The 17,578-nt window shown below is 43.4% G+C and overlaps 1 protein-coding gene across 2 annotated transcripts in view; it reads right to left on the bottom strand.

Moving 5' to 3' along the window:
- The window catches only part of LOC109906183 (NHS-like protein 2), a 137,759-nt gene that overhangs the window by 40,385 nt on the left and 79,796 nt on the right, over positions 1–17,578 (bottom strand). The window lies entirely within an intron of this gene.

Raw genomic sequence — 17,578 nt, 5'->3', positions numbered from 1 at the left:
GTGTGTGTGTGTGCTAAGTGCCTTTCTGTTAATGCGTGAAAAAAAGTGAGAGGTCTACCTCAGTCGAGACGTACAGACATAAAACCACCATTTTCCTTAAGGGCAGAATTGAGAGGCCAGCAGTCAACTTAACTATGGGCAAAATTTTCCTCACCCTGCCGAATCCCTGAGCAGTAGAATTTACCTTTAAACACTGATCTCAGTCTTAGAGTTCTCTCCCTAATGGTTAAGGCTAGGATGTGGAGAGAGTAAGCTGATCCTAGATCTGTACGTAAAGGTGACTTTTACCCTGATATTCCCTCTTCACTCATCACTCACCCTGTCAGCTATTTAAGACTGAGAGATGACAAAAATAACTTGGCAGAAAGAGCTGAGAGACAGAGAGAGAGAGAGAGAGAGAGAGAGAGAGAGAGGGTGCCATTTTGGACAAGGCCTAACTCTGACCAAACACTATAGCGTGAGGTTATATTGACGATGTGTTAAATTACATGTTAAATATAATATATACAGGACAATAACATTCCATTCCAGCTAACCAATGAATTTACAGCATTTTGCAACAGTAATATTTTACACACACATGAAGGTACCCATAAGCATTCACTTCTGATGAAAAAAAAACACAAATGTGAAAAAAAATATCGCATTTTGTAAATAAACTTCACACAAACACATTTGTAGGGAGCCATTTCTGTCCCCTTGATGACTCATTTTTACCCCACGAGTATTGGAGCGGGATGTGGGTTACGGGTTGAGACATTTAGGGGAGAGTGGTAGAGAGGGAGGTAGGGAGGAGAGAGAGGGAGGTAGGGAGGTAGGGAGGAGAGAGAGGGAGGTAGGGAGGTAGGGAGGAGAGAGAGGGAGCGAGAGAAAGAGAGAGAGACTTCAATTCTGAGACTACAGTCGTGGCCAAAAGTTTTGAGAATGACACAAATATTAATTTTCACAAAGTCTGCTGCCTCAGTTTGTATGATGGTAATTTGCATATACTCCAGAATGTTATGAATAGTGATCAGATGAATTGCAATTAATTGCAAAGTCCCTCTTTGCCATGCAAATGAACTGAATCCACAAAAACATTTCCACTGCATTTCAGCCCTGCCACAAAAGGACCAGCTGACATGATGTCAGTGATTCTCTCGTTAACACAGGTGTGAGTGTTGACGAGGACAAGGATGGAGATCACTCTGTCATGCTGATTGAGTTCGAATAACAGACTGGAAGCTTCAAAAGGAGGGTGGTGCTTGGAATCATTGTTCTTCCTCAGTCAACCATGGTTACCTGCAAGGAAACACATGCCGTCATCATTGCTTTGCACAAAAGTGCTTCACAGGCAAGGATATTGCTGCCAGTAAGATTGCACCTAAATCAACCATTTATCGGATCATCAAGAACTTCAAGGAGAGCGGTTCAATTGTTGTGAAGAATGCTTCAGGGCGCCCAAGAAAGTCCAGCAAGCGCCAGGACCATCTCCTAAAGTTGATTCAGCTGCGGGATCGGGGCACCACCAGTAGAGAGCTTGCTCAGGAATGGCAGCAGGCAGGTGTGAGTGCATCTGCACGCACAGTGAGGCAAAGACTTTTGGAGGATGGCCTGGGTGTCAAGAAGGGCAGGAAAGAAGCCACTTCTCTCCAGGAAAAACATCAGGGACAGACTGATATTCTGCAAAAGGTACAGGGATTGGAATGCTAAGGACTGGGGTAAAGTCATTTTCTCTGATGAATACCCTTTCCGATTGTTTGGGGCATCCAGAAAAATGCTTGTGCACAGAAGACAAGGTGAGCGCTACCATCAGTCCTGTGTCATGCCAACAGTAAAGCATCCTGAGACCATTCATGTGTGGGGTTGCTTCTCAGCCAAGGGAGCGGGGTCACTCACAATTTTGCCTAAGAACACAGCCATGAATAAAGAATGGTACCAACACATCCTCCGAGAGCAACTTCTCCCAACCATCCAGGAACAGTTTGGGACGAACAATGCCTTTTCCAGCATGATGGAGCACCAAATAAGGCAAAAGGGTTAACTAAGTGGCTCGGGGAACAAAACATCAATATTTTGGGTCCATGGCCAGGAAACTCCCCAGACCTTAATCCCATTGAGAACTTGTGGTCAATCCTCAAGAGGCGGGTGGACAAACAAAAACCCACAAATTCTGACAAACTCCAAGCATTGATTATGCAAGAATGGGCTGCCATCAGAGGATGTGGCCCAGAAGTTAATTGACAGCATGCCAGGGCGGATTGCAGAGGTCTGGAAAAGAAGGGTCAACACTGCAAATATTGACTCTTTGCATCAACTTCGTGTAATTGTCAATGAAAGCCTTTGACACTTACGAAATGCTTGTAATTATACTTCAGTATTCCATAGTAACATCTGACAAAAATATATATTTGTGTCATACTCAAAACCTTTGGCCACGACTGTAAAATACTATACAAAAGGACCAAAAAAGGGTGCTGAAATGAAGATACTGAGAGTGTTACTAAAGTACCTGCCAAAGCAGTCATTTATGCCAGAGGGTTTCCAGTGCTGTGAGAATGGCTCTAATATAAAATTCCATTCAATGGTTTTATTAGCATTGGAAGCACATGTTACATTATAACACATGTCACATTATTACACATGTCACATTACAACACGTTACATTATAACACATGTTACATTATAACACATGTTACATTACAACACATGTTACATTATAACACATGTTACATTATAACACATGTTACATTATAACACATTACATTATAACACATGTTACATTATAACACATGTTACATTATAACACATGTTACATTACAACACATGTTACATTATAACACATGTTACATTATAACACATGTTACATTATAACACATGTTACATTATAACACGTTACATTATAACACATGTTACATTATAACACATGTTACATTATAACACATGTTACATTATAACACAGTATTACATTATAACACATGTTACATTACAACACATGTTACATTATAACACATGTTACATTACAAAGCAGGAAGAATAGATCTAAAGCCCTCCCCCCTTCCTCCCTCTGTCTCTCTCTCTGTCTCTGTCTCTGTCCCTCCCTCCCTCCCTCCCTCCCTCCCTCCCTCCCTCCCTCCCTCCCTCCCCTCCCTCCTCCTCCCTCCCTCCCTCCCTCCCTCCCTCCCTCCCTCCCTCCCTCCCTCCCTCCCTCCCTCCCTCCCTCCCTCCCTCTGTCTCTCAACCTCTGTCTCTCAACCTCTCTGTCTCCCCCCATCCCTCCCCCCATCCCTCCCTCCCTTCCTCCCTCCCTCCCTCTCTGTCTCTCAACCTCTCTGTGTCTCTGTCCCTCCCTCCCTCCCTCAAGGTGGGAGGGACACACACACACAGAGACTGTGAAAACGGCAGCAAAGCGTGTGTTTCTCCGCCACAGCCTGAGAGAGGCCAGACAGTCATGCCAAAGACAATTATACTAAAAGTAATCTATGGTGACAGGATGTCTAATTCTGCCTCTCTCCTCTCTCCATCTCTCTCTTCTCTCTCTCTGTCTCTCTCCATCTCTCTGTCTCTCTCTCTCTTCTCTCTCTCTGTCTCTCTCCATCTCTCTGTCTCTCTCTCTCTCTCTCTGTCTCTCTCCTCTCTCCATCTCTCTCCTCTCTCCATCTCTCTCTTCTCTCTCTCTGTCTCTCCATCTCTCTGTCTCCTCTCTCTCCATCTCTCTGTCTCTCTCTCTCTGTCTCTCTCCTCTCTCTCCTCTCTCTCTCTCTCTCTGTCTCTCTCTCTCTCTCTCTGTCTCTCTCCTCTCTCTCCTCTCTCTCTCTCTCTGTCTCTCTCTTCTCTCTCTCTGTCTCTCTCCATCTCTCTGTCTCTCTCTCTCTCTCTGTCTCTCTCCTCTCTCTCCTCTCTCTCCCTGTCTGTATCATTCATCCTCTTAATCTCTTGTGCGTGCTTGTGTGCTTGCACGTGTAACTGCATGCGCATGTGAGTGTGTATGCTGGTTTTGTGTGTGATTGTAATGAAACTGTCAGGCGTGTACATATGTGTTTTGCTTACACACACATCTCAGTGTTCTGCTCATTAGCACAGCAATAGAATGCCACTTCAAATGCAAAGGCCTGAATAGATGGACCGTGGTGACTGGATAGATGGACCGTGGAGACTGGATAGATGGACTGAGGTGACTAGATAGATGGACTGGGGTGACTGGATACATGGACTGTGGTGACTGGATACATGGACTGTGGTGACTGGATACATGGACTGTGGTGACTGGATACATGGACTGGGGTGACTGGATAGATGGACTGAGGTGACTAGATAGATGGACTGGGGTGACTGGATACATGGACTGTGGTGACTGGATACATGGACTGGGGTGACTGGATACATGGACTGTGGTGACTGGATACATGGACTGGGGTGACTGGATACATGGACTGGGGTGACTGAATGACTGGACTGATATGGACTGGGGTGACTGGATAGATGGACTGGGGTGACTGGATAGATGGACTGGGGTGACTGGATAGATGGACTGGGGTGACTGGATAATGGACTGGGGTGACTGGATACATGGACTGGGGTGACTGGATACATGGACTGGGGTGACTGGATACATGGACTGGGGTGACTGGATACATGGACTGGGGTGACTGGATACATGGACTGGGGTGACTGGATACATGGACTGGGGTGACTGGATACATGGACTGGGGTGACTGGATACATGGACTGGGGTGACTGGATACATGGACTGGGGTGACTGGATACATGGACTGGGGTGACTGGATACATGGACTGGGGTGACTGGATACATGGACTGGGGTGACTGGATACATGGACTGGGGCGACTGGATACATGGACTGGGGCGACTGGATACATGGACTGGGGTGACTGGATACATGGACTGGGGTGTCTGGATACATGGACTGTGGTGACTGGATACATGGACTGTGGTGACTGGATACATGGACTGGGGTGACTGGATAGATGGACTGAGGTGACTAGATAGATGGACTGGGGTGACTGGATACATGGACTGTGGTGACTGGATACATGGACTGGGGTGACTGGATACATGGACTGTGGTGACTGGATACATGGACTGGGGTGACTGGATACATGGACTGGGGTGACTGGATACATGGACTGGGGTGACTGGATAGATGGACTGGGGTGACTGGATAGATGGACTGGGGTGACTGGATACATGGACTGGGTGACTGGATACATGGACTGGGGTGACTGGATACATGGACTGGGGTGACTGGATACATGGACTGGGGTGACTGGATACATGGACTGGGTGACTGGATACATGGACTGGGGTGACTGGATACATGGACTGGGGTGACTGGATACATGGACTGGGGTGACTGGATACATGGACTGGGGTGACTGGATACATGGACTGGGGTGACTGGATACATGGACTGGGGTGACTGGATACATGGACTGGGGTGACTGGATACATGGACTGGGGTGACTGGATACATGGACTGGGGTGACTGGATACATGGACTGGGGCGACTGGATACATGGACTGGGGCGACTGGATACATGGACTGGGGCGACTGGATACATGGACTGGGGTGACTGGATACATGGACTGGGGTGACTGGATACATGGACTGGGGTGACTGGATAGGATACATGGACTGGGGTGACTGGATACATGGACTGGGTGACTGGATACATGGACTGGGGTGACTGGATACATGGACTGGGGTGACTGGATACATGGACTGGGATGACTGGATACATGGACTGGGGTCCTGGAGTCCTTTTACATGTTCTATTTCATGTGTGTGTGTGTGTGTGTGTGTGTGTGTGTGTGTGTGTGTGTGTGTGTGTGTGTGTGTGTGTGTGTGTGTGTGTGTGTGTGTGTGTGTGTGTGTGAGAGAGTGTGAGAGAGTGTGAGAGAGTGTGAGAGTGTGTCAGCAACACCAGTCTAAACCTCTAAATGGAGATGTCTGTAACGATGGACTGTATAACTGTTATTTTCCCTGGTTCTATGATTCCATGATTACCATGAGAATCGGCCACGCTACAGACCCCAGCATGTGAGACAAAACCACTCTGACACACACACATATACACACACACACACACACACACTGCACACACACACACACTGCAAGATACCTTTGGGCCTGCAAGCTGACTCAGCTACTTTGCTCGAGGCCACGAGGGGGAAGGTGTGTGTGTGTGTGTGTGTGTGTGTGTTTCCTCCCGTCTCTCTCAGAGAAAGTCATTGAGGCAGATTGACAGGAAGGGATCTCAGAGGTCCGCCAGGGTCAATCGTCCCCGCACATCCCCTACGGTCCGTCCCGCAAGTCCGTCCCCAGCTGCGACCCAACCACGGAGGTCACCACACACCCGTTCTTCCCCCGCACGCACACACACGTCCCTTCTTGCCCTCTCTATCTCCCCAGAGGTCCCCCTAACCTCCTACTGTCATAACCAGAGCCCTATTCCATATCCAGTGCACTACTTTAGACCAGAGCCTTATTCCATATCTAGCGCACTACTTTAGACCAGAGCCCTATTCCATATCCAGTGCACTATGAAGGGAATAGGGTGCCATTTGGAAAGCAGTTATTGTGATGACAGCTACTCAGTGTATCACAACATCACAGGAGACTGGTACAACACATAGAGGAGTTATAAACACACACACACACACACACAGAGAGAGAGAGAGAGAGAGAGAGAGAGATACACCAGTTCCAAAGCATTACAATCTCCCAGTGAGGATGTTCTTCCTGATATCACAACAGGGAGTGTGTTGTGTCAGAACTCGGTAGTCCCAAATAGAACCCTATTCCCTACAAAGTGCACTACTTTTCACTGTGGGCCCTGGTGAAAAGTAGTGCACGTTATAGGGAATAGGGTGCCATTTGGAATGCACAGTGGTGTACTGTTACATACAGAGTGATGTTTTAAGTGGTGAGCTGTACATGAGGGCTTAAAGAGAATTCTCACTAAACACACTGTTGTTCTGAACTGAACTGAACTGAATATACTGAACTGAATAAACTGAACTGAACTGAACAAACTGAATGATCTGAACTGAACTGAATAAACTGAACTGAACAAACTGAATGATCTGAACTGAACTGAATAAACTGAACTGGACAAACTGAATGATCTGAACTAAACTGAATAAACTGAACTGGACAAACTGAATGATCTGAACTGAACACACTGAACCAGACTGAACTGAACTGAACTGAATAAACTGAATGGACTGAACTGAACTGAATAAACTGAACTGAATGAACAAACAAACTGAACTGGATAAACTGAACTGAACAAACTGAATGAACTGAACTGAATGAACTGAGCTTAACCGAACTGAACTGAATTTAACTGAATTGACTGAACTGAATGAACAAACAAGGGTACAGCAAAGGTCACATCAGTTCCATTTATCAAGGGTCAACAGCAAAAAAAGCAAAGTACTGCTTTGACAGTAGGTTTTGACAGTAGGTTTTGACAGTAGGTTTTGACAGTAGGTTTTGACAGTAGGTTTTGACAGTAGGTTTTGACAGTAGGTTTTGACAGTAGGCGTTGACAGTAGGTTTTGACAGTAGGTTTGACAGTAGGTTTTGACAGTAGGTTTTGACAGTAGGTTTTGACAGTAGGTTTTGACAGTAGGTTTGACAGTAGGCTTTGACAGTAGGTTTTGACAGTAGGTTTTGACAGTAGGTTTTGACAGTAGGTTTTGAAGTTGACATCAGATGTATGTCCGGACTTATGTGTTCACAGTGTGCATATAGAGGGCCTTCGGAACCTATTCACACCCCTCGACTTATGTGTTCACAGTGTGCATATAGAGGGCCTTCGGAACCTATTCACACCCCTCGACTTATGTGTTCACAGTGTGCATATAGAGGGCCTTCGGAACCTATTCACACCCCTCGACTTATGTGTTCACAGTGTGCATATAGAGGGCCTTCGGAACCTATTCACACCCTTCGACTTATGTGTTCACAGTGTGCATATAGAGGGCCTTCGGAACCTATTCACACCCCTCGACTTATGTGTTCACAGTGTGCATATAGAGGGCCTTCGGAACCTATTCACACCCCTCGACTTATGTGTTCACAGTGTGCATATAGAGGGCCTTCGGAACCTATTCACACCCCTCGACTTATGTGTTCACAGTGTGCATATAGAGGGCCTTCGGAACCTATTCACACCCCTCGACTTATGTGTTCACAGTGTGCATATAGAGGGCCTTCGGAACCTATTCACACCCCTCGACTTATGTGTTCACAGTGTGCATATAGAGGGCCTTCGGAACCTATTCACACCCCTCGACTTATGTGTTCACAGTGTGCATATAGAGGGCCTTCGGAACCTATTCACACCCCTCGACTTATGTGTTCACAGTGTGCATATAGAGGGCCTTCGGAACCTATTCACACCCCTCGACCTATGTGTTCACAGTATGCATATAGAGGGCCTTCGGAACCTATTCACACCCCTCAACATTTTTCACATTTTATTACGTTACAGACTTATTCTAAAATGGATTAAATAAAAACAAGAAGGGCCTTGGTCAGGGAGGTGACCAAGAACCAGATGGTCACTCTGACAGAGCTCTAGAGTTCCTTTGTGGAGATGGGAGAACCTTCCAGAAGGACAACCATCTCTGCAGCACTCCACCAATCTGACCTTTATGGTAGAGCGGTCAGCCGGAAGCCACTCCTCAGTTAAAGGCACCTAAAGGACTCTCAGACCATGAGAAACAAGATTCTCTAGTCTGATGAAACCAGGATTGAACTCTTTGGCCTGAATGCCAAGCGTCACGTCTGGAGGAAACCTGGCACCATCCCTACGGTGAAGCATGGTGGTGGCAGCATCATGCTGTGGGGATGTTTTTCAGCATCAGGGACTGGGAGACTAGTCAGGATTGAGGAAAAGATTAACAGAGAAAAGTACAGAGAGATCCTTGATGAAAACCTGCTCCAGAGTGCTCAGGACCTCAGACTGGGGCGAAGGTTCACCTTCCAACAGGACAATGACCCTAAGCCCACAGCCAAGACGAAGCAGGAGCGGCTTCGGTACAAGTCTCTGAATGCCCTTGAGTGGTCCAGCCCGAGCCCGGACTTGAACCCGATCTAACAGCTCTGGAGAGACCTGAACATAGCTGTGCAGCGACACTCCCCATCCAACTTGACAGAGCTTGAGAGGATTTGCAGAGAAGAATGGGAGAAACTCCCCAAATACAGGTGTGCCAAGCTTGTAGCATCATACCGAAGAAGACTGTAATCACAGCATTAAAAAACTGAATAAAGGGTCTGAATACTTATGTAAATGTGATATTTCAGGTTTTTGTTTTGTTTTTGCGTTGTTATTATGGGGTATTGTGTGTAGATTGTTGAGAGATTTTTAATTTTAAAAAATAATAATTTTCAAATAAGGCTATAACGTAGCAAAATGTGGAAAAAGTCAAGGTGTCTGAATACTTTCTGAATGCACTGTTCAATGTCTGCAGGGTTACTTCTTGTTAGATAGAACACATGTTTTGAATGACTGTGAGAACATCAACAGGTTTAGGAATGGTCTGCATCTCTCTCTCTTTCTCTCTCTCTCTCTCTCTCTCTCTCTCTCTCTCTCTCTCTCTCTCTCTGTGTGATAACCACCAGATTAGACCTCTGTCTCTCTCATTCCCATGTAACAACACGGGCTATAGAAACATCAACATTCACTAGGCTGAGAATAGTAATAGTGTAGAAGGGAGGGAAACGAGTGAGAATGTTTTCTGTTTTCTGTGGTGAACAGAAAGGAAAATAGGAAGTGTTTACATTAACACGTCTGGGAGTTATGTGTGTGTGTCTCTGTGTGTTGGGTAAGACTGATATTAACACGTCTGGGAGTTATGTGTGTGTGTCTCTGTGTGTTGGGTAAGACTGATATTAACACGTCTGGGAGTTATGTGTGTGTGTCTCTGTGTGTTGGGTAAGACTGATATTAACACGTCTGCCTCTCTACTGAATATAGCCTCGTTACTGTTATAGCCTCTCTACTGAATATAACCTCTCTACTGTATATAGCCTCTCTACTGTATATAACCTCTCTACTGTATATAGCCACTCTACTGTATATAGCCACTCTACTGAATATAGCCTCTCTACTGAATATAACCTCTCTACTGTATATAGCCTCTCTACTGTATATAACCTCTCTACTGTATATAGCCACTCTACTGTATATAGCCACTCTACTGTTATAGCCTCTCTACTGTATATAGCCTCTCTACTGTATATAGCCACTCTACTGTATATAGCCTCTCTACTGTATATAGCCTCTCTACTGTATATAGCCTCTCTACTGAATATAGCCTCTCTACTGAATATAGCCTCGCTACTGTTATAGCCTCTCTACTGAATATAGCCTCGTTACTGTTATAGCCTCTCTACTGAATATAGCCTCGCTACTGTTATAGCCTCTCTACTGAATATAGCCTCTCTACTGAATATAGCCTCTCTACTGAATATAGCCTCGTTACTGTTATAGCCTCTCTACTAAATATAGCCTCGCTACTGTTATAGCCTCTCTACTGAATATAGCCTCTCTACTGAATATACCCTCGCTACTGTTATAGCCTCTCTACTGTATATAGCCTCGCTACTGTTATAGCCTCTCTACTGAATATAACCTCGCTACTGTTATAGCCTCTCTACTGAATATAGCCTCGTTACTGTTATAGCCTCGCTACTGAATATAGCCTCTCTACTGTATATAGCCTCGTTACTGTTATAGCCTCTCTACTGAATATAGCCTCGCTACTGAATACAGCCTCTCTACTGAATATAGCCTCGCTACTGTTATAGCCTCTCTACTGTATATAGCCTCGCTACTGTTATAGCCTCTCTACTGTATATAGCCTCGCTACTGTATATAGCCTCTCTACTGTTATAGCCTCTCTACTGTTATAGCCTCTACTGTATATAGCCTCTCTACTGTATATAGCCTCTCTACTGTATATAGCCTCTCTACTGTATATAGCCTCTCTACTGTATATAGCCTCTACACTGTATATAGCCTCTCTACTGTATATAGCCTCTCTACTGTATATAGCTTCTCTACTGTATATAACCTCTCTACTGTATATAGCCACTCTACTGTATATAGCCACTCTACTGTTATAGCCTCTCTACTGTATATAGCCTCTCTACTGTATATAGCCACTCTACTGTATATAGCCTCTCTACTGTATATAGCCTCTCTACTGTATATAGCCTCTCTACTGAATATAGCCTCTCTACTGAATATAGCCTCGCTACTGTTATAGCCTCTCTACTGAATATAGCCTCGTTACTGTTATAGCCTCTCTACTGAATATAGCCTCGCTACTGTTATAGCCTCTCTACTGAATATAGCCTCTCTACTGAATATAGCCTCTCTACTGAATATAGCCTCGTTACTGTTATAGCCTCTCTACTAAATATAGCCTCGCTACTGTTATAGCCTCTCTACTGAATATAGCCTCTCTACTGAATATACCCTCGCTACTGTTATAGCCTCTCTACTGTATATAGCCTCGCTACTGTTATAGCCTCTCTACTGAATATAACCTCGCTACTGTTATAGCCTCTCTACTGAATATAGCCTCGTTACTGTTATAGCCTCGCTACTGAATATAGCCTCTCTACTGTATATAGCCTCGTTACTGTTATAGCCTCTCTACTGAATATAGCCTCGCTACTGAATACAGCCTCTCTACTGAATATAGCCTCGCTACTGTTATAGCCTCTCTACTGTATATAGCCTCGCTACTGTTATAGCCTCTCTACTGTATATAGCCTCGCTACTGTATATAGCCTCTCTACTGTTATAGCCTCTCTACTGTTATAGCCTCTACTGTATATAGCCTCTCTACTGTATATAGCCTCTCTACTGTATATAGCCTCTCTACTGTATATAGCCTCTACACTGTATATAGCCTCTCTACTGTATATAGCCTCTCTACTGTATATAGCTTCTCTACTGTATATAGCCTCTCTACTGTATATAGCCTCTTTACTGTATATAGCCTCTACACTGTATATAGCCTCTCTACTGTATATAGCCTCTCTACTGTATATAGCCACTCTACTGTATATAGCCTCTCTACTGTATATAGCCTCTCTACTGTATATAGCCTCTCTACTGTATATAGCCTCTCGACTGTATATAGCCTCTCTTACTGTATATAGCTTCTCTACTGTATATAGCCTCTCTACTGTTATAGCCTCTCTACTGTTATAGCCTCTATGGAATATAGCCTCTCTGCTGTATATAGCCTCTCTACTGTATATAGCCTCTCTACTGTATATAGCCTATCTACTGTATATAGCCTCTCTACTGTTATAGCCTCTCTACTGTTTATAGCCTCTATGGAATATAGCCTCTCTAACTGTATATAGCCTCTCTACTGTATATAGCCTCTCTACTGTATATAGCCTCTCTACTGTATATAGCCACTCTACTGTATATAGCTTCTCTACTGTATATAGCCTCTCTACTGTATATAGCCTCTTTACTGTATATAGCCTCTACACTGTATATAGCCTCTCTACTGTATATAGCCACTCTACTGTATATAGCCTCTCTACTGTATATAGCCTCTCTACTGTATAGCCACTCTACTGTATATAGCCACTCTACTGTATATAGCCTCTCTACTGTATATAGCCTCTCTACTGTATATAGCCACTCTACTGTATATAGCCTCTCTACTGTATATAGCCTCTCTACTGTATATAGCCTCTCTACTGTTATAGCCTCTCTACTGTTTATAGCCTCTACTGTATATAGCCTCTCTACTGTATACAGCCTCTCTACTGTATATAGCCTCTCTACTGTATATAGCCTCTCTACTGTATATAGCCTCTCTACTGTATATAGGCTCTACACTGTATATAGCCTCTCTACTGTATATAGCCTCTCTACTGTATATAGCTTCTCTACTGTATATAGCCTCTCTACTGTATATAGCCTCTACACTGTATATAGCCTCTCTACTGTATATAGCCTCTCTACTGTATATAGCTTCTCTACTGTATATAGCCTCTCTACTGAATATAACCTCGCTACTGTTATAGCCTCTCTACTGAATATAGCCTCGTTACTGTTATAGCCTCGCTACTGAATATAGCCTCTCTACTGTATATAGCCTCGTTACTGTTATAGCCTCTCTACTGAATATAGCCTCGCTACTGAATATACCCTCGCTACTGTTATAGCCTCTCTACTGAATATAGCCTCGTTACTGTTATAGCCCCGCTACTAAATATAGCCTCGCTACTGTTATAGCCTCTCTACTGTATATAGCCTCTCTACTGTATATAGCCACTTTACTGTATATAGCCTCTCTACTGTATATAGCCTCTCTACTGTTATAGCCTCTCTACTGTTATAGCCTCTCTACTGTATATAGCCTCTCTACTGAATATAGCCTCGCTACTGTTATAGCCTCTCTACTGTATATAGCCTCGCTACTGTTATAGCCTCTCTACTGTATATAGCCTCGCTACTGTATATAGCCTCTCTACTGTATATAGCCTCGCTACTGTTATAGCCTCTCTACTGTATATAGCCTCTCTACTGTATATAGCCACTTTACTGTATATAGCCTCTCTACTGTATATAGCCTCTCTACTGTTATAGCCTCTCTACTGTTATAGCCTCTCTACTGTATATAGCCTCTCTACTGAATATAGCCTCGCTACTGTTATAGCCTCTCTACTGTATATAGCCTCGCTACTGTTATAGCCTCTCTACTGTATATAGCCTCGCTACTGTATATAGCCTCGCTACTGAATATAGCCTCGTTACTGTTATAGCCTCTCTACTGTTGCAGCCTCTATGGAATGTAGCCTCTCTACTGTATATAGCCTCTCTACTGTATATAGCCTCTCTACTGTATATAGCCTCTGTCCTCTTTATAGCCTCGCTACTGTTATAGCCTCTCTACTGAATATAGCCTCGCTACTGTTATAGCCTCGCTACAGAATATAGCCTCGTTACTGTATATAGCCTCGCTACTGAATATAGCCTGTCTACTGAATATAGCCTCTCTACTGAATATAACCTCGCTACTGTTATAGCCTCTCTACTGAATATAGCCTCGTTACTGTTATAGCCCCGCTACTAAATATAGCCTCGCTACTGTTATAGCCTCTCTACTGTATATAGCCTCTCTACTGTATATAGCCACTTTACTGTATATAGCCTCTCTACTGTATATAGCCTCTCTACTGTTATAGCCTCTCTACTGTTATAGCCTCTCTACTGTATATAGCCTCTCTACTGAATATAGCCTCTCTACTGAATATAGCCTCTCTACTGTTATAGCCTCTCTACTGTATATAGCCTCTCTACAGAATATAGCCTCTCTACTGTTATAGCCTCTCTACTGTATATAGCCACTCTACTGTATATAGCCACTCTACTGTATATAACCTCTCTACTGTATATAGCCTCTCTACTGTATATAACCTCTCTACTGTATATAGCCTCTCTACTGTATATAACCTCTCTACTGTATATAGCCACTCTACTGTATATAGCCACTCTACTGTTATAGCCTCTCTACTGTATATAGCCTCTCTACTGTATATAGCCTCTCTACTACTGTATATAGCCTCTCTACTGTATATAGCCACTCTACTGTATATAGCCTCTCTACTGTTATAGCCTCTCTACTGTATATAGCCTCTCTACTGTATATAGCCTCTCTACTGTATATAGCCACTCTACTGTATATAGCCTCTCTACTGTATATAGCCACTCTACTGTATATAGCCACTCTACTGTATATAGCCTCTCTACTGTATATAGCCTCTCTACTGTATATAGCCTCTCTACTGTATATAGCCACTCTACTGTATATAGCCTCTCTACTGTATATAGCCACTCTACTGTATATAGCCTCTCTACTGTATATAGCCTCTCTACTGTATATAGCCTCTCTACTGTATATAGCCTCTCTACTGTATATAGCCACTCTACTGTATATAGCCTCTCTACTGTATATAGCCTCTCTACTGTATATAGCCTCTCTACTGTATATAGCCTCTCTACTGTATATAGCCACTCTACTGTATATAGCCACTCTACTGTAATATAGCCTCTCTACTGTATATAGCCAGTATAGCCTCTACTGTATATAGCCACTCTACTGTATATAGCCTCTCTACTGTATATAGCCTCTCTACTGTATATAGCCTCTCTACTGTTATAGCCTCTCTACTGTTATAGCCTCTACTGTATATAGCCTCTCTACTGTATATAGCCTCCTCTACTGTATATAGCCTCTCTACTGTATATAGCCTCTCTACTGTATATAGCCTCTACACTGTATATAGCCTCTCTACTGTATATAGCCTCTCTACTGTATATAGCTTCTCTACTGTATATAGCCTCTCTACTGTATATAGCCTCTTTACTGTATATAGCCTCTACACTGTATATAGCCTCTCTACTGTATATAGCCTCTCTACTGTATATAGCCACTCTACTGTATATAGCCTCTCTACTGTATATAGCCTCTCTACTGTATATAGCCTCTCTACTGTATATAGCCTCTCGACTGTATATAGCCTCTCTACTGTATATAGCCTCTCTACTGTATATAGCTTCTCTACTGTATATAGCCTCTCTACTGTATATTAGCCTCTTACACTGTATATAGCCTCTCTACTGTATATAGCCTCTCTACTGTATATAGCTTCTCTACTGTATATAGCCTCTCTACTGAATATAACCTCGCTACTGTTATAGCCTCTCTACTGAATATAGCCTCGTTACTGTTATAGCCTCGCTACTGAATATAGCCTCTCTACTGTATATAGCCTCGTTACTGTTATAGCCTCTCTACTGAATATAGCCTCGCTACTGAATATACCCTCGCTACTGTTATAGCCTCTCTACTGAATATAGCCTCGTTACTGTTATAGCCCCGCTACTAAATATAGCCTCGCTACTGTTATAGCCTCTCTACTGTATATAGCCTCTCTACTGTATATAGCCACTTTACTGTATATAGCCTCTCTACTGTATATAGCCTCTCTACTGTTATAGCCTCTCTACTGTTATAGCCTCTCTACTGTATATAGCCTCTCTACTGAATATAGCCTCGCTACTGTTATAGCCTCTCTACTGTATATAGCCTCGCTACTGTTATAGCCTCTCTACTGTATATAGCCTCGCTACTGTATATAGCCTCGCTACTGAATATAGCCTCGTTACTGTTATAGCCTCTCTACTGTTGCAGCCTCTATGGAATGTAGCCTCTCTACTGTATATAGCCTCTCTACTGTATATAGCCTCTCTACTGTATATAGCCTCTGTCCTGTTATAGCCTCGCTACTGTTATAGCCTCTCTACTGAATATAGCCTCGCTACTGTTATAGCCTCGCTACAGAATATAGCCTCGTTACTGTATATAGCCTCGCTACTGAATATAGCCTGTCTACTGAATATAGCCTCTCTACTGAATATAACCTCGCTACTGTTATAGCCTCTCTACTGAATATAGCCTCGTTACTGTTATAGCCCCGCTACTAAATATAGCCTCGCTACTGTTATAGCCTCTCTACTGTATATAGCCTCTCTACTGTATATAGCCACTTACTGTATATAGCCTCTCTACTGTATATAGCCTCTCTACTGTTTATAGCCTCTCTACTGTTATAGCCTCTCTACTGTATATAGCCTCTCTACTGAATATAGCCTCTCTACTGAATATAGCCTCTCTACTGTTATAGCCTCTCTACTGTATATAGCCTCTCTACTGAATATAGCCTCTCTACTGTTATAGCCTCTCTACTGTATATAGCCACTCTACTGTATATAGCCACTCTACTGTATATAACCTCTCTACTGTATATAGCCTCTCTACTGTATATAACCTCTCTACTGTATATAGCCTCTCTACTGTATATAACCTCTCTACTGTATATAGCCACTCTACTGTATATAGCCACTCTACTGTTATAGCCTCTCTACTGTATATAGCCTCTCTACTGTATATAGCCTCTCTACTGTATATAGCCTCTCTACTGTATATAGCCACTCTACTGTATATAGCCTCTCTACTGTTATAGCCTCTCTACTGTATATAGCCTCTCTACTGTATATAGCCTCTCTACTGTATATAGCCACTCTACTGTATATAGCCTCTCTACTGTATATAGCCACTCTACTGTATATAGCCACTCTACTGTATATAGCCTCTCTACTGTATATAGCCTCTCTACTGTATATAGCCTCTCTACTGTATATAGCCACTCTACTGTATATAGCCTCTTCTACTGTATATAGCCACTCTACTGTATATAGCCTCTCTACTGTATATAGCCTCTCTACTGTATATAGCCTCTCTACTGTATATAGCCTCTCTACTGTATATAGCCACTCTACTGTATATAGCCTCTCTACTGTATATAGCCTCTCTACTGTATATAGCCTCTCTACTGTATATAGCCTCTCTACTGTATATAGCCACTCTACTGTATATAGCCACTCTACTGTATATAGCCTCTCTACTGTATATAGCCTCTCTACTGTATATAGCCACTCTACTGTATATAGCCTCTCTACTGT

Source organism: Oncorhynchus kisutch, linkage group LG16 (assembly GCF_002021735.2).
Source record: "Oncorhynchus kisutch isolate 150728-3 linkage group LG16, Okis_V2, whole genome shotgun sequence".
Classification (NCBI taxonomy): Eukaryota; Metazoa; Chordata; class Actinopteri; order Salmoniformes; family Salmonidae; genus Oncorhynchus; species Oncorhynchus kisutch.
This window is presented reverse-complemented; position numbering and strand designations above follow the sequence as displayed.